This window comes from Pleurodeles waltl, chromosome 11 (assembly GCF_031143425.1).
Source record: "Pleurodeles waltl isolate 20211129_DDA chromosome 11, aPleWal1.hap1.20221129, whole genome shotgun sequence".
In the NCBI taxonomy this organism is placed as follows: Eukaryota; Metazoa; Chordata; class Amphibia; order Caudata; family Salamandridae; genus Pleurodeles; species Pleurodeles waltl.
Window position 1 is genome coordinate 733,052,326 of NC_090450.1, and position 25,739 is coordinate 733,078,064.

Genomic DNA, 25,739 nt, shown 5'->3' on the forward strand with positions numbered 1-25,739 from the left:
TGCAGTTTGATTGTAGGAAGCTAGCTCTGTATATACTATATCAAAATGAGATATAGTGTGCACAAAGTCCAGGGGTTTCCCAGAGGCTTAACAGAGGCTAAGGTAGATAATACTAATGCTTTCTTATGTGGTAGTGTGGTCGAGTAGTTAGGCTTATCAAAGGGTAGTGCAAAGCATTTGTTATACACACACAGACAATAGAAGAAGCACACACTCAATGACATAACTCCAGACCAATGCTTTTTATATAGAAAAAATATATTTTCTTAATTTATTTTTAGAACCACAAGATTCAAGTTGCAGGTAAGTACTTCAACAGATTTGTATTTCACACATGTATCAACAGTACTTTGTTTGAAATGGATCAATTATACAGTTCTTGAAATATCGACACTAATCTGTTTTAAAAATGGACTCAATGCAATTTTTTTAGAAACAGTTCCTGGTGGGGGGAAGAAAAGTTAGATTGGTTTACAGGTAAGTACAACACTTACAGTTCCAGTCTCTGGGGATTAGGAAGTCACAGGTTGGGGTTCAAGTTAACCCGCAAACACCCACCACCAGCAACATGAGGCCGGCCGGGTGCACAGGTCAAAGTGTAGGCAAAATTAATATGGGCTCCTATTGAGACTGGGGGCACACGCATTTTTGGAGGGCAGACCTGGAGGCTTTATAGGAGCACTGGGGGGCCACAAGTATGGACCAAACATACACCCTAAGCGGCACTGGGGTGGCCAGGTGCAGGGTGCAAACAAGATGTCGGGTCTCCAGTGATTCTCTATGAGACGACCCAGGGGTTACTCAGGGGCTGCAGGCTATGTCCAGGGGGTCGTCTCTAGCACACAACAGGCAGAATAGAGGGGATCCTCCTGCTGAACGTTGCTGCACCGGGTGTCGGTTTCTCCAAGGCCTGGGGGCTGTGGGTGCAGGGGGTCCTTAGACATTGGATATCTTCGTCTGGAGCTTTCGCGGTCAGGGGAGTCCTCGGGATTCCCTCTGCAGACGTTGTCGTGGAGGGGTCAACCCAGGGTGGGCACTTGCTTGGGAATCACCTGGGGATCCTCTCTAGCTGGTTGAGAAACCTGGATATGGCCCGTGGGCATCTGATGGCGAGTGGTTAGAATTCACACATTCGGCATGAGGTGGGAGTCCTTAGTCATTGGTTTCTTTGTGGACAGGGCTGCTGCCCACGGGAGTTTTTGGTCCTTTTGGGTGCAGGGCAGTCCTCTGGAGCTTGGCAGAGGTCGCTGGTTCCGCTGGATGCGTTGCTGTTCTTTTTCAGGTTCTTTGAAGCAGGAGGCAGGCCGATAGGGCTGGGGCCAAATCAGTTGTCGTCTTCTTTCTTCTCTGCTGGGGGCTTCAGCTAAGCAGTCATCCTTCTTCTTGTTAGGTTGCCAGGAATCTGGTGAACTGGGTTCAGGGAGGCCTTTCAATCCTAGATTTAGGGCTGTGTTAGGGGCCAGAGGGCAGTAGCCAATGGCTACTGTCCCTGAGGGTGGTTACACCCTCCTTGTGCCCTCTGCCTTTGAGGAGGGGGGGCAAAAACCTAATCCTATTGGTCCCTGTCCTCCAAGACAAGATGAAGATTTCTGCAGGGAGGGGGGTCACCTCAGCTCTGGACACCTTAGGGGGCTGCCAGAAGTGGGGCTGTGTCTGAGGAGCAGGCAGCTCCACTAGCTGGAGTGCCCTGGGGCGCTCTGTAATCCGAGGCTTGAGCCTTTGAGGCTCATCGCCAGGTGTTATAGTTCTGTAGGGGGGAGGTGTGAAGCACCTCCTCCCAGAATAGGCTTTGTTTCTGACCTCAGAGGCTCTCACCCTATGTGGTCAGAAACTTGTCTGAAAGCATGCTGGCACAGACCGGTTAGTCCTACACTAGCAGTTTGGCTAACATACAGGGGCTATCTCTAAAATACCTTCTGTGTGCATTTTTTAATAAATCCCACACTGGCATCAGTGGGGGTTTATTGTGCTGAGACGTTTGATATCCAACTTCCAAGTATTCAGTGAAGCCATTATGGAGCTGTGGAGTTGATAATGACAAACTCCCAGACCATATACTCAATATGGCTACACTGCACTTAAAATGTCTAAGAATGGACTTAGACACTGTAGTGGCATATTACTTATGCAGCTGTGCCCTCACCTGTGGTATAGTGCACCCTGCCTTAGGGCTGTAAGGCTTGCTAGATGGGTGACTTACCAATGCCACAGGCAGTGGTTTGTGGACATGGCACCATGAGAGGTGTCATGTCGAGTTTGTCTTTTTCTCCCTGACATCACACACAAAGCTGCAAGGCAGTGTACATATGCTTGGTGAGGGGTTTGCTAAGTTGGCATATTACATGCTGCAGCCCTTGGAGACCTTCCCTGGCCACAGGGCCCTTGGTACCATGGGTACCATTTACAAGGGACTTATCTGTGGTCCAGGGGTGTGCCAATTGTGGAAATAATGATACAGATTTGGGAAAGAACACTGGCGCTGGGGCCTGGTTAGCAGGATCCCAGCACTCAAGTTGGCATCAACACTTATCAAAAAGTGGGGGGTCACCAGGGCAACAGTGGCACTTTCCTACAGTGATGATCAGTCTAATGGTTCCTGAAAGGACGACCGCTCAGCACACTAAGTTAAGAGTTTATTCTCCCACATCCGTTGGCCCCATAGTCCAGGCAGCAACTGTCGCCACTGAAACCCTGGCTCCTTCCTTTAGGTTCTAATCTGACCCAACAGTCTCATCTATAAAGAACAAATTATGTCATTTCAGCAGGGCTTTGGCCACCATCTACTGTTCATTAGACGTCTGTATCTTGGCCTTAACAGCTATCCTATACCCATCATACACTGGAATGAGTGTTGCAACGGTGGAAGTTCTACATGGTGTTTTTAGTTTTTCTGAAGTCAGAGTTACACCCCTTTCTGAGAGAGGGCACCTTCTCTCCTCTCTATACAGGCCATGAGGAGCTTGGTGGTGACTGTGTAATTACAGTCCATGGATGTAGGAAAGTACCATCTTGCCTGGCATGTTACCCCCATTTTTCACTGTATATATGTTGTTTTAGTTGTATGTGTCACTGGGACCCTGGTAACCCAGGGCCCCAGTGCTCATAAGTGTGCCTGAATGTGTTACCTGTGTAGTGACTAACTGTCTCACTGAGGCTCTGCTAATCAGAACCTCAGTGGTTATGCTCTCTCATTTCTTTCCAAATTGTCACTAACAGGCTAGTGACCATTTTTACCAATTTACATTGGCTTACTGGAACACCCTTATAATTCCCTAGTATATGGTACTGAGGTACCCAGGGTATTGGGGTTCCAGGAGATCCCTATGGGCTGCAGCATTTCTTTTGCCACCCATAGGGAGCTCTGACAATTCTTACACAGGCCTGCCACTGCAGCCTGAGTGAAATAACGTCCACGTTATTTCACAGCCATTTTACACTGCACTTAAGTAACTTATAAGTCACCTATATGTCTAACCTTTACCTGGTAAAGGTTAGGTGCAAAGTTACTTAGTGTGAGGGCACCCTGGCACTAGCCAAGGTGCCCCCACATTGTTCAGAGCCAATTCCCTGAACTTTGTGAGTGCGGGGACACCATTACACGCGTGCACTACATATAGGTCACTACCTATATGTAGCTTCACAATGGTAACTCCGAATATGGCCATGTAACATGTCTATGATCATGGAATTGCCCCCTCTATACCATCCTGGCATAGTTGGCACAATCCCATGATCCCAGTGGTCTGTAGCACAGACCCTGGTACTGCCAAACTGCCCTTCCTGGGGTTTCACTGCAGCTGCTGCTGCTGCCAACCCCTCAGACAGGCATCTGCCCTCCTGGGGTCCAGCCAGGCCTGGCCCAGGATGGCAGAACAAAGAACTTCCTCTGAGAGAGGGTGTGACACCCTCTCCCTTTGGAAAATGGTGTGAAGGCAGGGGAGGAGTAGCCTCCCCCAGCCTCTGGAAATGCTTTGTTGGGCACAGATGTGCCCAATTCTGCATAAGCCAGTCTACACCGGTTCAGGGGACCCCTTAGCCCTGCTCTGGCGCGAAACTGGACAAAGGAAAGGGGAGTGACCACTCCCCTGACCTGCACCTCCCCTGGGAGGTGTCCAGAGCTCCTCCAGTGTGCTCCAGACCTCTGCCATCTTGGAAACAGAGGTGCTGCTGGCACACTGGACTGCTCTGAGTGGCCAGTGCCACCAGGTGACGTCAGAGACTCCTTCTGATAGGCTCCTTCAGGTGTTAGTAGCCTATCCTCTCTCCTAGGTAGCCAAACCCTCTTTTCTGGCTATTTAGGGTCTCTGTCTCTGGGGAAACTTTAGATAACGAATGCAAGAGCTCATCCGAGTTCCTCTGCATCTCTCTCTTCACCTTCTGCCAAGGAATCGACTGCTGACCGCGCTGGAAGCCTGCAAACCTGCAACATAGTAGCAAAGACGACTACTGCAACTCTGTAACGCTGATCCTGCCGCCTTCTCGACTGTTTTCCTGCCTGTGCATGCTGTGGGGGTAGTCTGCCTCCTCTCTGCACCAGAAGCTCCGAAGAAATCTCCCGTGGGTCGACGGAATCTTCCCCCTGCAACCGCAGGCACCAAAAAGCTGCATTACCGGTCCCTTGGGTCTCCTCTCAGCACGACGAGCGAGGTCCCTCGAATCCAGCGACTCTGTCCAAGTGACCCCCACAGTCCAGTGACTCTTCAGTCCAAGTTTGGTGGAGGTAAGTCCTTGCCTCACCTCGCTGGGCTGCATTGCTGGGAACCGCGACTTTTGCAGCTACTCCGGCCCCTGTGCACTTCCGGCGGAAATCCTTTGTGCACAGCCAAGCCTGGGTCCACGGCACTCTAACCTGCATTGCACAACTTTCTAAGTTGGTCTCCGGCGACGTGGGACTCCTTTGTGCGACTTCGGGTGAGCACCGTTTCACGCATCCTCGTAGTGCCTGTTTCTGGCACTTCTCCGGGTGCTACCTGCTTCAGAGAGGGCTCCTTGTCTTGCTCGACGTCCCCTCTCTCTGCTGGTCCTCCTGGGCCTCAGCAGCGTCCAAAAACACTAACCGCACGATTTGCAGCTAGCAAGGCTTTTTGGCATTCTTTCGGCGGGAAAACACTTCTGCACGACTCTCCACGGCGAGAGGGATCCGTCCACCAAAGGGGAAGTCTCTAGCCCTTTTCGTTCCTGCAGAAACCTCAGCTTCTTCTGTCCAGTAGAAGCTTCTTTGCACCCGCAGCTGGCATTTCCTGGGCATTTGCCCATCTCCGACTTGCTTGTGACTTTTGGACTTGGTCCCCTTGTTCCACAGGTACCCTAGATTGGAAATCCACAGTTGTTGCATTGTTGGTTTGTGTCTTTCCTGCATTATTCCTCTAACACAACTTCTTTGTCCTTAGGGGAACTTTAGTGCACTTTGCACTCACTTTTCAGGGTCTTGGGGAGGGTTATTTTTCTAACTCTCACTATTTTCTAATAGTCCCAGCGACCCTCTACAAGGTCACATAGGTTTGGGGTCCATTCGTGGTTCGCATTCCACTTTTGGAGTATATGGTTTGTGTTGCCCCTATCCCTATGTTTCCCCATTGCATCCTATTGTAACTATACATTGTTTGCACTGTTTTCTAAGACTATACTGCATATTTTTGCTATTGTGTATATATATCTTGTGTATATTTCCTATCCTCTCACTGAGGGTACACTCTAAGATACTTTGGCATATTGTCATAAAAATAAAGTACCTTTATTTTTAGTATAACTGTGTATTGTGTTTTCTTGTGATATTGTGCATATGACACTAAGTGGTACTGTAGTAGCTTCACACGTCTCCTAGTTCAGCCGAAGCTGCTCTGCTAAGCTACCATTATCTATCAGCCTAAGCTGCTAGACACCCTATACACTAATAAGGGATAACTGGGCCTGGTGCAAGGTGCAAGTACCCCTTGGTACCCACTACAAGCCAGTCCATCCTCCTACAATGGAACACATATCTTTCTAAATTCTCCCCAATAAAGACCTATCCAGTCCCCATTGCTCGGGTCCCTCACATTTTTCATGTCTGGAACATGTGTTAAGTATTTATCTATGTGGGATGTGTGGTTTCACAGATGGATTGGGTAGTAGTGGGATTTATTTTGACGTTGTGCATGCTGTACAACTATGGCTATTCCCACCTTGGACTTGACCAGCCTATATGTATGCCTCTTGTGTCTCTGTCCCAACAGTCTGTGTACCTGGTGGTTAAATGGGCAGAAGACTCATTCAATCCCTGTTTTGATTTCTCTGTTAATGCTGTCTCCATTGGCAAAAGTAGCAGGTGACTTAGTTGGAGTCCAATACACCTCCCACCTAAGACCCATGAGAACAGTAATAAAAACAGAATGTTTCTCCTGTTTAGTAAACTGCCATATTGGTTGGCAGTAAGAACAGCTGCATCAGTACTCCAAGCCAAAGGGGAACATGTGCCCCCAAGTGTATACCCATGACCCTTGAAGCCTAAGGGAAATTATTAATTTTGTATCTGTGAGCTTAGAAAACTATTGTGGAAATGTAGATTCTCCAAGTTTTGTGACAAGAGGATCTGGATTTCATTAAATACATGAAGGCTTATACTATGCATTAATATTTTATTGCTACTCTGTTGCAGCACTTCAAAGCAAACTTTAACCACACTTAACAATTCTAGAATGTAAGGAAATGCCTCCTTGGCATGGTTACCCCCTGACTTTTTGCCTTTGCTGATGCCAAGTTATGATTTGAAAGTGTGATGAGGTGTTTCCACAATTGGCACACCCTGGCATCCAGGTAAGTCCCTTGTAACTGGTACCTCTGGTACCAAGGGCCCTGATGCCAGGGAAGGTCTCTAAGGGCTGCAGCATGTCTTATGCCACCCTGGGGACCCCTCACTCAGCACAGACACACTGCTTGCCAGCTTGTGTGTGCTAGTGGGGATAAAAAGACTAAGTCGACATGGCACTCCCCTCAGGGTGCCATGCCAACCTCACACTGCCCACAGGTATAGATAAGTCACCCCTCTAGCAGGCCTTACAGCCCTAAGGTAGGGTGCACTATACCATAGTTGAGGGCATAAGTGCATGAGCACTATGCCCCTACGGTGTCTAAGCAAAACCTTAGACATTGTAAGTGCAGGGTAGCCATAAGAGTATATGGTCTGGGAGTCTGTCATGCATGAACTCCACAGCACCATAATGGCTACACTGAAAACTGTGAAGTTTGGTATCAAACTTCTCAGCACAATAAATGCACACTGATGCCAGTGCACATTTTATTGTAACATACACCCCAGAGGGCACCTTGAAACCTTAACCGACTACCCGTGTAGGCTGACTGGTTTTAGCAGCCTGCCACACACCAGACATGTTGCTGGCCACATGGGGAGAGTGCCTTTGTCACTCGGTGGCTAGTAACAAAGCCTGTACTGGGTGGAGAGGCTTATCACCTCCCCCGGCAGGAACTGTAACACCTGACGGTGAGCCTCAAAGGCTCACCCCCTTTGTTACAGCACCCCAGGGCACTCCAGCTAGTGGAGTTGCCCGCCCCCTCCGGCCACGACCCCACTTTTGGCGGCAAGGCCAGAGGAGATAATGAGAAAAACAAGGAGGAGTCACTGGCGAGTCAGGACAGCCCCTAAGGTGTCCTGAGCTGAGATGACTGACTTTTAGAAATCCTCCATCTTGCAGATGGAGGATATCCCCAATAGGGATAGGAATGTGCACCCTCTCCTCAGGGAGGAGGCACAAATAGGGTGTAGCCACCCTCCAGGACAGTAGCCATTGGCTACTGCCCTCCCAGACCTAAACACATTTAAGGGCTCCCCAGAAGCTAGGAAACTAGATTCCTGCAACCTAAGAAGAAGAGGAATGCTGAACTGAAAACCTGCAGAGAAGACGGAGACACCAACTGCTTTGGCCCCAGCTCTACCGGCCTGTTTCCCCACTTCTAAAGACACTGCTCCAGCGACGCGTTCCACAGGGACCAGCGACCTCTGAAGCCTCAGAGGACTGCCCTGCATCTAGAAGGACCAAGAACTCCCGAGGACAGCGGCTCTGTTCCACAAAGACTGCAACTTTGCAACAAATAAGCAACTTTGAAACAACACACGTTTCCCGCCGGAAGCGTGAGACTTTGCACTCTGCACCCGACGCCCCCGGCTCGACTTGTGGAGAACCAACACCACAGGGAGGACTCCCCGGCGACTACGAGACCGTGAGTAGCCAGAGTTGACCCCCCTGTGCCCCCACAGCGACGCCTGCAGAGGGAATCCTGAGGCTCCCCCTGACCGCGACTGCCTGCTTCAAAGACCCGACGCCTGGTAAAGACTCTGCATCCGCAGCCCCCAGGACCTGAAGGATCCGACCTCCAGTGCAGGAGCGACCCCCAGGTGGCCCTCTCCCTTGCCCAGGTGGTGGCTACCCCGAGGAGCCCCCCCCCCGCTTGCCTGCCTGCATCGCTGAAGAGACCCCTTCGTCTCCCATTGAATCCTATTGCGAACCCGACACTTGTTTGCACACTGCACCCGGCTGCCCCCGTGCCGCTGAGGGTGTACTTTCTGTGTGCACTTGTGTCCCCCCCGGTGCCCTACAAGACTCCCCTGGTCTGCCCTCCGAAGACGCGGGTACTTACCTGCTGGCAGACTGGAACCGGGGTACCCCCTTCTCCATTGAAGCCTATGCATTTTGGGCACCACTTTGACCTCTGCACCTGACCAGCCCTGAGCTGCTGGTGTGGTAACTTTGGGGTTGCCCTGAACCCCCAACGGTGGGCTACCTTGGACCCAATTTTGAACCCCGAAGGTGGTTTACTTACCTCAAAAACTAACAAACACTTACCTCCCCCAGGAACTGTTGAAAATTGCACTGTCTAGTTTTAAAATAGCTATATGTCATTTGTGTGAAAACTGTATATGCTATTTTCCTAATACAAAGTTCCTAAAGTACCTAAGTGAAGTACCTTTCATTTAAAGCATTACTTGTAAATCTTGAACCTGTGGTTCTTAAAATAAAGTAAGAAAATATATGTTTCTATACAAAAACCTATTGGCCTGGAATTATCTCCGAGTGTGTGTTCCTCATTTATTGCTTGCGGGTGTACAACAAATGCTTAACACTACCCTCTGATAAGCCTACTGCTCGACCACACTACCACAAAATAGAGCATTAGAATTATCTCTTTTTGCCACTATCTTACCTCTAAGGGGAACCCTTGGACTCTGTGCATACTATTCCTTACTTTGAAATAGTGCATACAGAGCCAACTTCCTACATAGAATTAGAGCAATACTACAATCTATGGCCCTCATTATAACCCTGGCGGTCCATGACTGTCAGGGCTATTGTGGCAGTAGTACTGCCAACAGGCTGGTGGTACTTCTTGCCTCATCACGACCATGGCGATTCCGCCACGGTAAGACCAGCAGTATACTGCCATGGCGGTCCCGGCGGTCGTAATCCACCATGGCAGCGCTGCAAGCAGCACAGCCCTGAGGATTTTGACTCCCCTAACCGCCGGCCGGTCCATGGTGGTAGACACCGCCATGGAAAGGCTAGCGGTAAGGGGACTCGGGGTGCCCCTAGGGGCCCCTGCACTGCCCATCTGCTTGGCATGGGAAGTGCAGGGGCCCCCAGGCATAGCCCCATCGCACATTTCACTGCCCGAATTTCGGGCACTGAAATGCGCGACAGGTGCTACTGCACCCGCTGCACATCAGCATTGCCGCCAGCTCTATTTCGAGCCGGCAGCAATGTTGATGTGACTTTTCCGCTGGGCCAGCGGACGGTAACACTATTGCTGTCCGCTGGCCCAGCGGAAAAGTCGAAATAGGGAGCCAGACATACCGCCAACACTGGCGGTATTCTGGCACCCGCAGCCTCGGCGGTTTTCACAGAAGACCGCCGAGGTTGTAATGAGGGCCTATATACGTTAGAACCCATCAGCCATATTATCGCAATACTTGTAGGAGGCTGGCCTGGTTAGTAGTGAGTACCTAAGGTACTTACACCTTATACCAGGTCCAATTATCCCTTATTAGTCAAAAGTAGGCAGTGTTCTAGCAGCTTAGGCTGTCTGGAGGTAGCTGTAGCAGAGCAGCTTAGGCTGAACTAGGAGACATGCAAAGCTCCTGCAATGCCACTATAGATACACAGTACTTAAACACAATAAAATACAATACTCAGTGATACCAAAAATAAGGGTACTTTAGTGACACAAGGCCAAAAATATCTTAGAGGCAATACTCCTTCTGGAGGTAAGTATTATTCACAATATATATATACTAGAGACCAGAATCAGTTAAGCAAATAGTCATAGAATAGTGCAAACAGTAGAAAATACAATAGAATGCACTAGGCCTAGGGGCTACACAAACCATATACTAAGAAAGTGGAATGCAAATCACGAAATCCCCCCTAGGCAAGTGTAGTGTGTAGAGGAGCGCTGGGAATGTAAGAAAACACCAAAGGTAAGTAAAGTACCCCACCCCAGAGCCCAGGAAAGTAGGAGTAAAGTACTGCAAGTTTCCTCAGGACACACTACAAGTTGTGATAATAGATATTGCAAGGACCAAGCAAGACTGCAATCACCAAATGGTGGATTCCAGGACCTGAAAACCTGTGAAGAGAGGGGATCAAATCCAGAAGTCGCAGAAGATTCCAGGAAGGAAAGATGCCCCTGCCTACCTAGAAGATGGTTCAAAAGTGGATTCTCCGGTTAGAAGAAGTCTGCAGAACAGCACCAAAGAAGATGGCTGCGGGTTCCTGCGTGGTGCAGGAGATGGCCCACGTCAAGATGCCGGATGCAAGCTGTTTGCGTCGCTGGTTTCGTCCAACAAGCCTTGGTTCAAGCAAGGATGCAGTTTGTGTCATAATGGCGCTGCCTGGACCCAGGAGGGACCTGTGGGCCTCAACTCTGACTGAGGAGGCGGAGGGGGCTCCCAGCACTGAAGAGAGCCCACAGAAGAAGACCAGGCAGCACCCACGGGCGTCCGGGGACACAGAAGATGCAAAGTGCAATTGGTGCAGGACAACAAAAGAAGGTCCCACGCCGCTGGAGAACAACTCAGCAAGTTGTGCGTCGCAGGATGGAGTGCATGGGACCTGGGCTACCCTGTGCATGAAGGATTCTTGGAAGAAGTGTACAGAAGCCCAAGGAGCGGGAGATGACGCAGTGCAGAGGGGTACTGTTGCAAACCGGGAAGGCAAGCTCTTACCTCCACCAAACTTGGACAGCTGGACCTTAGGACAGTCTGGGTCGTGTTGGTCCACCGCCTGTGTTTCATGGAGCACGCTCGTCATCCGGAGAGGAGTACCAGAGAACCGGTCGTCATCGCAGAAGGTGCCCGCAGGAGCAGGGAAGTGACGCGGTCACTCCACAGAGATTCCTTCGGTTCTTCTGGTGCAGGGTAAAGACAGGGAGTCCTTAGAGCATGCACACCTTGGAAACTGTTGCAAACGCTGGTTTGAGCTGAAGTTGCAGGTCACAGGAGTCGTCCTGTATACTTTGTTGCAGTTACAGCGGTTCCTGGAGCAGTCTGCGGTTGATCCGAAGGTCAGAAGCTGAAGCAGAGGGATGCAGAGGATTCCTGGAGGAGTCTTGCAAGCTGAATCTGAGGAAACACCCAGAGCAGAGACCCTAAATAGCCTTGAGGGGAATTGGCTACCTACCCAGGTATGCACCTATCAGGTGGGGTCTCTGACGCCACCTGCTGGCACTGGCCACTTAGAGGTCTCCAGAGTGTCCCTGCACCTTGGAATCCAAGACGGCTAACACAAGGGACACACTGGAGGAGCTCTGGGCACCACCCCTGGGGTGGTGATGGACAGGGGAGTGGTCACTCCCCTTTCCTTTGTCCAGTTTCGTGCCAGAGCAGGGACTGGGGGTCCCTGAACCGGTGTATACTGGCTTATGCAAGGAGGGCACCATCCGTGCCCTTCAAAGCATTTCCAGAGTCTCAGGGAGGCTACCCCTCCCAAGCCTGTAACACCTATTTCCAAAGGGAGCGGGTTTAACACCCTCCTCCAAAAGGAAATGCATTGTTCTGCCTTCCTGGGACTGAGCTGCTTAAACCCCAGGAGGGCGGAACCCCTTCTGTGAGGTGGCAGCAGCTGGGGCTTCAGTGCAAACCTCAGAGAGCTGGTTTGGAAGTACTATAAGTCCGTAGTGGAGCCCCCAGGATGCCTGGGATTGGTCCCCCAATACCAACTTTGGAATGGAGGGACAATTCATGATCTTAGACACCTCAAATGGCTAGATTCGGCGATAAGATTGTGAAGCTACATATATGTATTGACATATATGTAGTGCATGTGTGTAATGGTATCCCTGCACTCATGAAGTCCAGGGAATTGGCCCTGGACAGCGTGGGGGCACCTTTTCTAGTGCAAGGGTGCCCTCACACTTACTAACTTTGCACCTAGCCCTCAGTAAATGAAGGTTAGACATATAGGTGACTTACAAGCTACTTAAGTGCAGTGAAAATGGCTGCAGTGGCAGTCCTGAAGAAAGGTTTGTCTGAGCTCCTTATGGGTGACAAAATAAATGCTGCAGCCCATAAGGATCTCCTGGAACCCAATACCTAGGTACCATATACTAGGGACTTATAAGGGGTGTCCTGTGTGCCAATTGGAATTGGAATATGAAGTCACTAAACTATAGTGCCTAATTTGGAAGTAGAGAGAGCATAAGCACTGGAGTTCTGGTTAGCAGAACTTCAGTGACACAGTTACTGACAACACACACATAGGCCACGAACTATGAATACTGGGGTCCAGTTTAGCAGGATCCCAGTGAGACAGTAAAAACACACTTACCCACTCAAAAACAGGCCAAAAGTGGGGGGAATCAGGCTAGAAAGATGCTGCGTTCTCACAATACTACGGTCGATATAAGTCTGAACCCAGCAGCCTTCTTCATCTTTGTAATTGCACCAACATTAACAAATCTTGAACTGAAACTTCAAACCAATTACAACATTGCTTCACTTTCCATTCCTTCTCAGGAAGTCCCCTTCATAACTGAGTTTCTGAAAGACGAATTACTTTTTTTTTAAAAAAAAGCTTTAGAAACGAACTTCACACATCCTTTTTCAATAGTATGAAACTTAATAATTATACATATAACTGCAAAACTTTCTGTCCCATTCCACCTCACAAACTGAGGAGGGAGGGTGGTGTAATGCTGACCTTTCTGTCTTTAATGAAATCCATACTCACTCATCACACAATTTAGAGAATCTACATTTCATGTGAAGTCCTGAGGCTAGCATTATGCATGTCAAAGCTGTGAAAACACAACAGAAGAAATATGCTCCAGAGATTTCAAATAAATCTTTGCAAACACATCCGTATTATACCATTCTACTGCTTTCAAAATTTCTTCTAAATGCCCTCCAGAAAAGAAGGTCCGCCAATGCACCGCTAATTGAATGTACCCCCCAAACCTTTGCATGTTCACTCCTGCCTCCAGTATACACGTTCTCAACCATCATGCAACAGTGGCTGAACTCACCAGGTGAAAAGGTCTCGTATAAGAGATTAACAACTGATTCACTCCATCTCTTCTAAATTCATCCATCCTACTCTCATACTCTTTCAAACAATGCACTACACACCACTTTGGATGTTTCTCAAATTTTGGATAAAAGCTGAAGAAGACATCAAAAGCACAGTGGAAACAGTACTTTGAAGGGAAACCACTCACCTCTCAACACTCAAAGAAGAACTAGGACACCATGGAGCCCCAACTACAGGTGTTACCCATGCTGGTGTATCTTCTCATATACCAGGAGTACCAATGCCTGCGACGACGACCACGGTGAGTACTGCACCTAATACACAGGGGAGTTGGGGGGGGGTGAGAGGGTGACACACACACATGCAACACCTCTACCCCCACCCTAACCTAAACACCATACACTCAAACACATGCAACTACATTACATATACACCCCATAACCCTCTGGAATAATGCAAGGACAAAAGGAATGGAGTCAAAATAATGTAATATTAGAAATTTAGAGAAAAACGTTAATAAATAAATAAACAGTATGTACAATATATACAAAATGAGGAACAATGTCCACACAAAAATAGTCTGTGGCCCACTGGGCTATAACACATAGGCCAAGCCCACACTTGACTCCTGCCTCAAAATGGAGAGAACACTGCCGGGGCATCAGGTCAAAAACACACAGGCACCTCAGGGGGAAGGGGAAGGGGAGGGTACCTCAGCCGGAAGATGGTTCTACGCCACTGCTCCTGGAGGGGGCTCCATGCCCACTGCTTGGTCCTGGGGAGTGCAAAGCAACAGTCTCGCAAGTCTCTCAAGTGGGTGGTTTGCCCACTGCTTGGTCCTGGGGAGTGCAAAGCCACAGTCTCTCAAGTCTCTCAAGTGGGTAGTTTGCCCACTGCTTGGTCCTGAGGAGTGCAAAGCCACAGTCTCTCAAGTTGGTGGTTTGCCCACTGCTTGGTCCTGGGGAGTGCAAAGCCACAGTCTCTCAAGTGAGTGACCTGTTCCACTGGTTCTGGAGGGGGCTTGGTGCCCAGTGTGCTTCATCCTGCCAAGGATAGGGTGAGTGGATGATTTCTCCACTGGTTTTGGAGGGGGCTTTGTGCCCAGTGTGCTTCATCCTGCCAAGGATAGGGCGAGTGGATGCCTTTCTCCACTGGTTCTAGAGGGGGCTTTGCACCCAGTGTGCTTCATCCTGCCAAGGATAGTGCGAGTGGATGCCTTTCTCCACTGGTTCTGGAGGGGGCTTGGTGCCAAGTGTGCTTCATCCTGCCAAGGATAGGGCGAGTGGATGTCTTTCTCCACTGGTTTTGGAGGGGGCTTTGTGCCCAGTGTGCTTCATCCTGCCAAGGATAGGGCGAGTGGATGCCTTTCTCCACTGGTTCTAGAGGGGGCTTTGTGCCCAGTGTGCTTCATCCTGCCAAGGACAGAGTGAGTGGATGCCTTTCTCCACTGGTTCTGGAGGGGGCTTGGTGCCCCGTGATGCAGTACATGGGGGGTGCCAGGTCACAATCCCTGACCTGGGTGTCAGGGCCACGAGATTTGCAGTGACCAGGATGCATGATAGTCCATGGAGGGAGGGCTACAGTCCATCCGCCGGCAGCTCCGCTGCACAGTGGGGAATAGTGCTGGTGCTGGTGGGGGTGCTCCCAGTGGTGTGGGGAGGCTACAGCCCTTCTCCTGCAGCCTTGGACTGATGCCCACTGGGGCTGCTGCTGCTGGCAGTGGTGCTACTGTCAGCGGTGCAGGTGGCGGTGCTGGCCGTGGTGCAGGTGCCAGTGCTGCCAGTGGTAGGGGGAGGCTCCAGCCCTTCTCCTGCATCCTCAGACGGCTGCCCACTGAGGCTGCTGCTGCTGACAGTAGTGGTGCTTGCGGCGGTGCTGGCAGTTGATCTGGTAGCCACCAGGCCTTCACCTGCAGGCTCGGACTGGTGTTTTGTGCCCCTTCCTCACCTTGGCAGATGGTGGTGTCACCTTGGGTCTGGCAACTGGAGTCTTTGAGGTGGCTTGGCTGGGTGGTTGTGGCTCCTTCCCCTTGCTGGATGCTGTCTCCTTCTTCACCTGGCCAGGTGGCGGAATATTCTTGGCCTTGGCAGGGGTTGGTGACACACTGGCAGGGCTGATGGGTACCCCCTTTGAGCCTCTGACAGCTGCAGACACCACAGCGGACGTGGACTTGGTGGCTGAGGTGCTGGGCTGGGTTCTGGCAACCCTGGCCCGAGCTGAAGGACGGGGGTGTGGAGAGGGGTAGGGAAGAGGTCAATGTTTGCTAGGAAAAGCTTCTTAGGGACATTGGGGCGGGAAGAGGTGAAGGTATGGGAGTGGAGGAAGAGGGAGTGCTTGTAGGAGGTGTCAGTCTATTGTGAGATGTGGATGGCTGTTGGGTGGGTGTGTGCTTGCGTTTGTGTACTTTGGGAGGAGGGGTCACAGACACAGTGGGAGAGGACACAGGGGACGTGTGCATGGATGTGGGGGTGGTGACTGCCAGTGAGAGGTGTGTATTGATGGGCGTGCTGTTGATGGAGGTAGTGGATGAGGATGTAGTGCATGCAGGTGTGAGTGGAGACACAACAGGGAGGGAGGTGGACGAGGAGGAGGGAGACAGTGGATGTTGGTGTGTCTGAATGGAGATGGTGCTTGTGTGAGTGCCTCTGAGATGAAGTGTGGTGCTTGTGTTTGGCTGCGACACTTCTGTGTGTTGATGTGGGTGAATGCTGGTCTGAAGGTGTGCTTGGGATAGGCTGGGGTTGAGGGGATTGGGACTTGGTAGAGGAAGTTGGAGGGGGGAGGCTGGATACAGGGACACTGGCTGCCATCGGTGCGGAGGCCAGAGCCTGAAATGCTCTCTGTTGGGCCACCACACCAGACTGAATGCCCTCCAGGTATGCATTTGTTTGTTGCAAATGCCTCTCAACACCCTGGATGGCATTCAGTATGGTTGACTGCCCAACAGTGAGGGATCGCAGGAGGTCAATTGCCTCCTCACTTAGGGAGGCAGGACTGACTGGGGCAGGGCCTGAGGTGCCTGGGCGAAGGAGATGCCCACCCTCCTGAGTGAGTGGGGACGGCAAACAAACTGAGTTCGGTGCTGGTAGAGGGGGTGACGGCTGTACCTGTTGGGGTGGGCACAGAGGTGTCCGCAACCACCAGGGAGCTTTCATCTGAGGAGTCGCCGCTGTCTGTAGTGTCCCCTCCTGTCTCCGTCGTGGTGCTCCACTTGTCCTCCGTCCCACTGGTGCCCTCACAGTCAGTGCATTCGGCCTCCAGGCCCATGTGGGATGCAGCTCCCTCCGTCACTGGTCCCTCTGCTCCTCCAACAGATGATGCTAATGCACACAAGGACAGGGTGACAAAACAAAAAGAGGGGGCAGAGACAGAGGATACACTTGGTCAATGCCAGCAACAACACTACAGTTGGCGTACACAACACACAGGGAGCAGCCCTATGCACTAGGCCATGCACTACCAGTTACAAAGATAGTCACCAGCCCATGGGGTACATAGCATAACGCCATCAGCTGCACACCTGAAACAAACAGGGCCCTGACCAGTAGGAGATGCCCACTAACGCCATTGGGGATGGAGTGCTTCAGAACCTGCCCCAAAAGGGTCCTACCCTGCCATGTTCTCCCTGGCCTAGTGGCACCCACAGTCCACATCCCCACCCAGGTAAAACCTTAACACGCGCAAAGTCATGATTCTGAATTTGTACTCACCACCTTGTGGCTGCTGTGATGCCTTCAAGCGCCCATCCAACTCTGGATAGGCCACCGCCTGGATGCGGAACATCAGGGGGGGGGGGGGGGTCAAGGTACGACGGGCACCCCTTCCTCGTTGGGAGGCCAGCCCCAGCTGGGCCTCCGCCGTCTTCCTTGCCCAACGGCGCAGGTCCTCCCACTGTTTGCGGCAGTGGGTGCTCCGCCTGTCAAAGACTCCTAGGGTCCGCACCTCCTTGGCAATGGCACACCAAATACCCTTTTTCTGATGGGCGCTGACCAGCAGAAAAGGGATTAGTCATACCGTCCGGACTGTCATACTCGTAGCCCACCATATTCCTCCTATCCCCTTACATACATACATTGACCACCATACATGCAGCACTCTGCCCAGGATACCTCAGCACCCCCACTCATCATGCTCACAGTGTACTCACCTGTTTGTCTGGAGGACCATAGAGTAAAGTGTACTGGGGTAGGACCCCATCCACCAATCTCTCGAACTCCTCCGAAGTGAAGGCAGGGGCCCTTTCCCGAGACAAATGAGCCATTGTTGCTTCCAGACACAGGTCACAGCAGCACTTGCAGTGTAGGTCCCCTCCTGTTGAAGGTCAGGTAGCAAGTGAATGAACAGATGGCGTACCGTCACCGCTGCGTACATCGCTGTTGGCTCCTGGAACCCATAGGGCCTAATGTTAACCAGTGAGAAGTTGCGCGGCGGTCATCGACCGCAACGGCGCACAACCCCAGCGGCATTACTTCATTTCCACTTGTCCCTCCTCACAGGTCAGGCAGCCGCCATTTCAGGGGGACACAGGCCATGGTACCTAACTGCGTCACAGCAGACATTGGCACATCAACTGACTCTCAGATTCACATACAGGTTCTGTAAATCAAGATATGCATCAATATTTCAATAGATGTGTGAATATGACCCTATGCTCACCATTTTCGTCCCCAGACTTCAACTGCTGAGGATGAATATAAGATGGAGACATCCTCCTGTGTACAGCCCCCTGGTGGACCTGGCGACAATGGAGGACAGACACATTATCCTAACCTACAGACTTGATAGGGCCACAATCCAAGAACTGTGTGCCCAATTGGAGCCAGACCTGATTTCAGCTATCTGCCACCCCACAGGTATCCCCCCCTCTAGTGCAGGTCCTGTCAGTGCTCCATTTCCTGGCAAGTGGTTCCTTCCAAACAACAGTAGCCATGGCATCAGGAATATCTCAGCCAATGTTCTCCAACTTGTTGACCAGAGTGTTGTCTGCCCTGCTGAAACACATGCGCAGCTACATCGTATTCCCCCAGATGAAGGATTTGGCCACAGTGAAGGCTGACTTTTATGCCCTGGGACATATCCCCAACATCATTGGTGCCATTGATGGTACCCATGTAGCATTTGTCCCCCCCGGAGAAATGAACAAGTGTTCAGGAATAGAAAAAGCTATCCCTCTCTGAATGTGCAGATGGTGTGTTGGACGGACTAGTACATCTCCCATGTGAATGCCAAGTATCCTGGCTCTGTGCATGATGCCTTTATCTTGAGGAATAGCAGCATCCCATATGTGATGGCTCAACTCCAGAGGCACCAGGTGTGGCTAATAGGTGAGCCCAAGGTCCCCACCCAGTATATATTGGTGTATGGGGTTGTCCCTAAGGGTGAGTGTGTGGCTAACAGATATCCCTCAATATTTGCAGGTGACTTTGGTTACCCCAACCTCTCATGGTTCCTGACCCCAGTGAGGAATGCCAAGACAAAGGTAGAGGAACGTTACATTGAGGCACATGGGCAAACGAGGATAATTGAAAGAACATTCGGCCTCCTGAAGGCCAGGTTCCGGTGCCTCCATCTGACTGGTGGATCCCTGTACTACTCACCCAAGAAGGTGTGCCAGATCATCGTTGCATGTAGCACAACCTGGCCTTGAGACGCCAGGTGCCTTTTCTGCAGGAGGATGAGCCTGGAGATGGTCTTGTGGCAGCGGTGGAGCCTGTGGACATTGAGGAAGAGGAGGCTGAAGATGTGGACAGCAGACGTTCTCTCATACAGCAGTACTTACAGTGACACACAGGTAAGACACTGTAACTTCACTTTACATTGCAGTTGTGTTTTGGACATTGGACATTGTAGCATGATTTCCCTATGTCTATGGCCACTTACTGTACCCTGTAGCATCTCTATTTTCTCTGTGCACCACTCTGGCTCCTGGTGCGTTTACTGCTGCCCACTACAGGTCATACCGATGTATATATAACTGTACATATGAATTGCAATGTTTACAGATTGTTGAACTGATATATAACTTGTATTTGCTCCAAGGGTGTTTATTTAAGTGCTAGGAGGTTGAGGGGTGTGTACAATGGGCTGGGGTGATGGTGGAGGAAGGTCCAGTTAGAGTCCAGTCTCTTTGTATCACAGGTGCGTTGTCCAATGGGACATAGGAAGGGGAGCAATGGCAGTTCAAGGTGGACAGGAAACAAAGTGGGAGACAAGAGTGACAATCAGCGGAGTCTTATTTCCTGGCAAGGGTCTTGGCAATGTTCTCTATCTTCTGCATGGATTGCAGGGACCGTTTGCAGGTGGTTCTTCTTCTGCAGGGGGTGGGGTGCTGGTGGCCTGTTGTTCCAGTTGCAGGGCCTCTTGTCTACTAACACCGGTGGAGATGGAGGGCTGTTCTTCGGTGTGGCTAGTGTCAGGGGCCCGTTGTTGTGCCACTTCCTCTTTCATGGTGTTGGCCATGTCAGCTAGCACCCCTGCAATGGTGCAATGGTGACCAGGATGGTGTGGATGTTTTTGAGGTCCTCCCTGATCCCCAGGTACTGCTGCCCCCCCCCCCCCCCTTCCGCTGGGTCTCCTGCAACTTTGACAGTATCTGGCCCAAGGTCCCCTGGGAATGGTGGTATGCTCCCAGGATCCCTGCAGGTGGAGAGTGGGTTCCCTGGGCCAGTCCTCCCAGCTTCCCTGTTGTCCTGTGCCTCTGTCCCCTGAACAGTGTGTCTACTGCCACTGACCCAGGTCCCTGATTGTCTTGGGTTTGTGGGGTTGCCTGGGGTCCCTGTATGGTGGACACACTGCTGATTGGGGTGTCCTGGGGAGAGTGGTATGGGCCCGCTGGGTGGGTGCTGTGCTGGTGTTTCCTGAGGGGGGAGGGTCTGTGGTGGTATGGGACTGTGCCTGGGTACCCGACTGTCAAGAGGTCCCTGATGGGCCAGGTTGGTCATCGTAATTGAGGCGTGCAGAGCTGCTGTCATCACTGTGGGCCTCTTCTGTGGGGGGACTGGATGTTGGTGGCACCTCCTCTCTGGTGACGTTGAGTTGGGGTCCTGTGGGGATGTAAATGTAGTGTTATTGTATCTGTGTGTGCCATATTGTGCATGGGTGTGATTCCCTTTATGGTTGTGATTGCCCTGTCAGCTTTGCCTTGTGTGGTGATTTTGTGGGCTAGGTGATTCTCTCTAATGGGCATGCTTTAGTGATGGGTGTCCATGCATAGGTGTTGCATGCAGGGCTTGGTATTGGGATGGGTTGATTGTGTTAGTGCGGTATATGTGAGGTGGTGGAATGATGGGGTTGAGGGTAGGGGTAGGAGTTTTTGATGGCATGCAGGTAGGGTTGGGGATATAGTAGTAAAGATTTGACTTACCAAAGTCCAGTCCTCCTGCTACTCCTGCGAGGCCCTCAAGGATGCATTATTGACACGACTTGCTCCTCCCATGTTGTTAGGTGTGGGAGTCCACCGCCAGTCCTCTGTACGGGTACCTGGTATCTTGCAGCCACGGAACGCACCTTCACCCGTAGGTCATTCCACCTCTTCCTGATGACATCCCTTGTTCTTGGGTGCTGTCCCACGGCGTTGACCCTGTCCACGACTCACCGCCATAGCTCCATTTTCCTTGCAATGGACATCTGCTGCACCTGTGATCCGAATAACTGTGGCTCTACCCGGATGATTTCCTCCACCATGACCCTTAGCACCTCCTCTGAAAACCTGGGGTGTCTTTGGGGTGCTATGGATGTGGTGTGAGTTGTATGTGTGGGGTGATATGTTGTGGTGTGTGCTGTGAGGTGCGTGGATGGTGTATGGGTGATGGTGTTCTGTGGCTCAGATTGAGTGGGTGCTCCTGGCTTGTCTCTTTCTCTCTGTTAGCTATCTTTTTTTCTGTTGAAAGGGTTGTGGGTAATGTGGGTGTGTGTTTTATAGTGGTGTGGGTGTGGTGTGTGTATGTGTGTCAGGTGTGTGGAGTTTGAATTGTCCATAGTGGTGGAGTTTTGTAAGTGTGTGTGTATTATGAGTGGGGCGGTGTGTACCGCCAATGGTTTACCGCGGTTGAAAGAACGCCGCAGTGATTCGTGGGTCCTGATACTGTGGGCGTATTCCTGTTGACGTAATGGTGAGGGTTTTGGTACTGCCAGTTTATCACGGACCTTTGGTCTGGTGGACTTGTGTGGGTGTCTGTATAGTGGTGAATTTCTCAGTGTGGGTCATAATACCCGTAGCGGTATACCGCTACGGTCACGGTATGTTGGTGGCTGTCAGCACGGCAGTAGGCGGCATTTACTGCCAATGTTGTAATGAGGGCCATAGTTTTAGTCCTTTTTGTAATATGGAATCTCACACCATTTGGATTATAAAAATGGTTACTCACCCCCAAAGCTTTTAAATCAGAGACCCCTCTAATGGAAATCAAACATAGTAAAGTCACCAACTTGTAGGTTAGTCAGCGTTGGCTCAAATATTTATTTGCAGGCTAACTTTCCAACTTCTTAAATACTATATTAACAACCCAAAAACTACTATAGCTAGGCCTTGGTGGCCTCTGCAACTTAATTCCTTTCATCACTCTACAAACCAAAGTATCTCTCCCTACAGATAAACCACCTATAAGAACATGCCCTCAAGCCACCGCAGACCTATAACAATTAATACTCCTATTACTCATACCCTTCTCAAATTAAGATGACAAAAAAGTTGACAGCTCTATGAAAAATGCTTACCCGGGATTCAAGTCCCTTTCCATGCACCAACAAACCCACTTCTTCCATGTTTCAACATAATGTTTCTAGTACGTGGAGCCCATGACTCCTGGAGTAATTCATGAGCCTATTTCGAAAGTCCTGCTCTTCTGAAATCTTCCAACCAAGAAGGTCCAATGTAGGAGGCTGCCTGGCTTATAGTGGGTACCTTGTGGTACTTACACCTTGTGCTAGGTCCAGTTATCCCTTATTAGTAGATTAGAAGTGTTCTTGCAGCTTGGGCTGTTAGAGGTAGCTATAGCAGAGCAGCTTAGGCTGAACTAGGAGACATTCAAAGCTCCTGCTATACCACTTATTTCATATAGCACTATATCATAAGAAACATAATACTCAGAGTTACTCAAAATAAAGGTACTTTATTTTAGTGGCAATATGCCAAAAGTATCTCAGAGGATATACTCCCTTAGGAAGTAAGTAATAAACACAAAATATACACACAAACCAAAATCAGGCAAGTATACAGTTACAAAAGTAGTGCAAACACTGTAGACCACAATAGAATGCAATAGGAGACAATAGGCCTAGGGGCAACACAAACCATATACTCCAAAAGTGGAATGCGAACCACGAATGGGGACCCCAGGCCTAGTGTGGTGCGTTGAGGGTCGCTGGGAGTGTAAGAAAACACTAAGGGTGTCCAAGATACCCCACCCCAAGACCTTCAAGAAAGTAGGAGTAAAGTTACCCTACTATCCCAGAAAGCCAGTAAAGTTGAGATAGGGGATTCTACAAAGGCAACAACTGACTGCAAAGCACTGAAGACGGATTCCTGGACCTGAGGCCCTGTAAATGAAGGGGACCGAGTCCAAGAGCCACGCAAGTGTCCGGGAGAGGGGGGGGGGCAGGAGCCCACTAAACCCTGGATGAAGGTGCAAAAGGGCTGCCTCCGGGTGGAAGAAGCAGAAGATTCTGCCACAACGGAAGGTGCCAGGAGCTTCTCCTTTGGTCAGAAGCTGTCCCACTGCGTGCTGGAGGATGCAAAGTTGTTTCCACGCAGAAAGACCGCAAACAAGCCTTGCTAGCTGCAAGAGTCACGGTTGAAGGTTTTGGGTGCTGCCAGGGCCCAGGAAGGACCAGGAGGTCGCCCCTTGGAGGAGGAGACAGACGGGGCGCTCAGCAACAGAGAGAGCCCACGCAGAAGCAGGCAGCACCCGCAGAAGCACCTGAACAGGCATTCAGAAGATCTGAGCACGGCGGTCGTCTCAGCACAACAAAAGAGGGTCCCATGAAGTCGGAGATCAACTCAGCGAGTTGGGCAATGCAAGATGAGTACTGGGGACCTGTGCTGTGCACGAAGGAAGTCTTGCAAAAGTGCACAGAAGCCCTAGCAGCTGAAGTTCACGCATTACACAGGATTACTGTCTGGCGTGGGGAGGCAAGGACTTATCTCCACCAAATTTGGGCAGAAGGGCCACTGGACTGTCGGGGGACACTTGGATCCAGGTCCTGTGTTCCAAGGACCACGCTTGTCAAGATGAGAAGGTACCCAGAGGACCGGTGATGCAGAAGTTTGGTTGGTGCCTGCGTTAGCAGGGGGAAGATTCTGTCGACCCATGGGAGATTTCTTCTTGGCTTCCAGTGCAGGGTGTAGGCCAGGGGTCTTCAACCTGGGGGGCCTCAAGTGATCCCTGGGGGGGGCACCAGGCTCTGGCCAAAAGAAGCATTTCACAGATAACAGTGTTTTGTTTTAAGCAGAAACATGTTATTGCATTTTTAAAATGGCAACAGTTCTTATCTGCAATGTTTAAATATATCTAGACATATTTAAACATTGCCATCTTTATAAAATATTTGTGAAACATTCTGAAGGGGGGCCCAGTGATTTTTATTTTTCAACTGTGGGGGCGCGGCATTTAAAAGTTTGGAGACCTCTGGTGTAGGCAGACGGCCCTCAGAGCATGCACCACCAGGAATCAGTTGAGAAAGCCGGCAGGATGAGGTGCTACAATGTTGCTGGTAGTCTTCTTGCTACCTTGTTGCGGTTTTACAGGGGTCCTGGAGCAGTCAGCGGTCGATCCTTGGCAGAAGTCGAAGAGGGAAGTGCAGGGGAACTCTGGTGAGCTCTTGCATTTGTTATCTGAAGAGAAACCCACAGGAGAGACCCTAAATAGCCCTCAGAGGAGGATTGGCCACCTAACCAGGTAAGAGCCTATCAGGAGGGGTCTCTGACGTCACCTGCTGGCACTGGCCACTCAGATGTCTCCATTGTGCCCTCACACCTCCGCATTCAAGATGGCAGAAGTCTCGGACACACTGGAGGAGCTCTGGGCACCACCCCTGGGGTGGTGATGGACAGTGGAGTGGTCACTCCCCTTTCCTTTGTCCAGAGCAGGGGCTTGGGGGCTCCCTGAACCGATGTAGACTGGTTTATGCAAGGAGGGCACCATCTGTGCCCTTCAAAGCATTTCCAGAGGCCAGGAGAGGCTACTCCTCTCAGGCCCTTAACACCTATATCCAAAGGGAAGGGGTGTAACACCCTCTCTCAGAGGAAATCCTTTGTTCTGCCTTCCTGGGACTGGGATGCCCAGGCCCCAGGGGGGCAGAAACCTGTCTGAGGGTTGGCGGCAGCAGTAGCTGCAGAGAAAACCCCAGAGAGCTAGTTTGGCAGTACCCGGGGTCCATGCTGGATCCCTGGGGATGCATGGAATTCTCCCCCCAATACCAGAATGGTATTGGGGTGACAATTCCATGATCCTAGATATGTTACATGGCCATGTTCGGAGTTACCATTGTGAAGCTACACATAAGTATTGACCTATATGTAATTCACGCATGTAATGGTGTCCCCGCACTACCAAAGTCCAGGGAATTTGCCCTGAACAATGTGGGGGCACCTTGGCTAGTGCCGGGGTGTCCCTCACACTAAGTAGCTTTGCACCTTACCTTCACTAAGTGAGGGTTAGACATATAGGTGACTTATAAGTTACTTAAGTGCAGTGTAAAATGGCTGTGAAATAACTTGGACGTTATTTCACTCAGACTGCAGTGGCAGTCCTGTGTAAGAATTGTCTGAGCTCCCTATGCGTGGCAAAAAAAATGATGCAGTCCATAGGGATCTCCTGGAACCCCAATACCCTGGGTACCATGGTACCATATACTAGGGAATTATAAGGGTGTCCCAGCGTGCCAATAAGAATTGGTAAAATTAGTCACTAGTCTGCAGTGACAATTTTAAAAGCAGAGAGAGCATAACACTGAGGTTCTGGTTAACAGAGCCTCAGTGATACAGTTAGGCACCACACAGGGAACACATACAGGGCACACTTTATGAGCACTGGGGTCCTGGCTAGCAGGATCCAAGTGACACAGGCAAAAACAAACATACATATAAGTAAAAAATGGGAGTAACATGGCAGGCAAGATGGTACTTTCTTACACCACCAAACTATGAACCTCTCCTTCTGACGCTATTCTGTCTGAAACTGGAATAAAAAACGGTTCATCTAACATCAACTCTAACAACCCTGG

General features: G+C 50.6%; 1 protein-coding gene across 1 annotated transcript in view; it reads left to right on the forward strand.

The window, feature by feature from the left end:
• The window catches only part of GPAT2 (glycerol-3-phosphate acyltransferase 2, mitochondrial), a 1,401,514-nt gene that overhangs the window by 788,122 nt on the left and 587,653 nt on the right, over window positions 1-25,739 (forward strand). The gene's annotated exons all lie outside the window — the stretch shown is intronic.